The following is a 1080-nucleotide window of genomic DNA, read 5'->3' as shown; positions in this document are numbered from 1 at the left end:
TTGAACGCCGCCACGAGAACATCGAGTTCGCCACAACTGCTGGAACAAGAAGAACCGCACACCAGTTAAGAGTGTTGTCGCTACCGCACTTTTTGACGGACCTTGTGTTTTTTGTGGTTGTAGACTTAATTTTAGTATTGACATTAACGATACATTCTCACATGGTAATGGTTGGCTCACTGTAGCCATTGTACATGGAGGTACGGGTGTTCCTAACGTACCTGGACTTGAAAGTTTTGTTGATAGAGACATTATTGCCTATCGTACCTACCATATGGCAGAACTTGCTAATAAGGACTTTGGTAAATCTGCTTATATGTCGCCTTCTGCACTGTCCTTGTATACTCGTAAAAAGAGAAAAATATCTTTAAATGAGTTTGTATTCATTTGGGTCTGTGGCCAAACTCTTACGGGAATCGCCAAAGCGTGCGCGAGTAATGAGTGGATGGGCAAATGTCTATAAGGTACAATACATATGTAGAATTGTGGACACTTGGGAATGTGCATCTCACGTGGAGCGTGCAAGGGATAAGTCCATGCAGTCGCGCTATTCATCTGTGTCCTCGGTGGCTCAGATGGATAGAGCGTCTGCCATGTAAGCAGGAGACGCCGGGTTCGAGTCCCGGTCGGGGCACGCATTTTCAGCTGTCCACATTGAGGTATATCATCAACACCTGTCGGCAGCTGATGGTTTCAATTGGTGATCATTTATTCTTAAATTATATCTTTGTAAGAGAAAAAGTCGAGGAGATATGACGTCATACACATTTAGATGCGTTTAAAACCAACTTTTGCTTAAAACGGAGCGAAAATTGCTCACACTGCACTCACACCGGATCTTACCAGGTGTCTCAACCGGAGGATATGCGTGTTTCTCTTGAGCAGTCTACTCAGAGGGACACAGGCAGCGTACAAGGAGATGGAACCGGTCGATGGCATTCGTACTGACCACCTTAAGGTAAAGTTTCTGCGGTCGTCACCTGTGGATGAGGACTAGGAAATTCGTCGAAGCTTTGCGATAGCGTGACGCGCACGCATCGGCTGATAACCCGAGGCGACTCCACTGACGACATGCGCCGA

General features: G+C 46.3%; 1 non-coding gene across 1 annotated transcript; it reads left to right on the top strand.

The window, feature by feature from the left end:
- The first annotated feature begins 560 nt into the window (after positions 1-560).
- Trnat-ugu lies at positions 561-634 on the top strand. Its single transcript has one exon. It is a non-coding gene; the product is annotated as a tRNA-Thr (tRNA).
- Positions 635-1080: the final 446 nt, after the last annotated feature.

Source organism: Schistocerca piceifrons, chromosome 11 (assembly GCF_021461385.2).
Source record: "Schistocerca piceifrons isolate TAMUIC-IGC-003096 chromosome 11, iqSchPice1.1, whole genome shotgun sequence".
Classification (NCBI taxonomy): Eukaryota; Metazoa; Arthropoda; class Insecta; order Orthoptera; family Acrididae; genus Schistocerca; species Schistocerca piceifrons.
The sequence above is the reverse complement of the archived record's forward strand: the minus strand, read 5'-3'. Positions and strand labels throughout refer to the sequence as shown.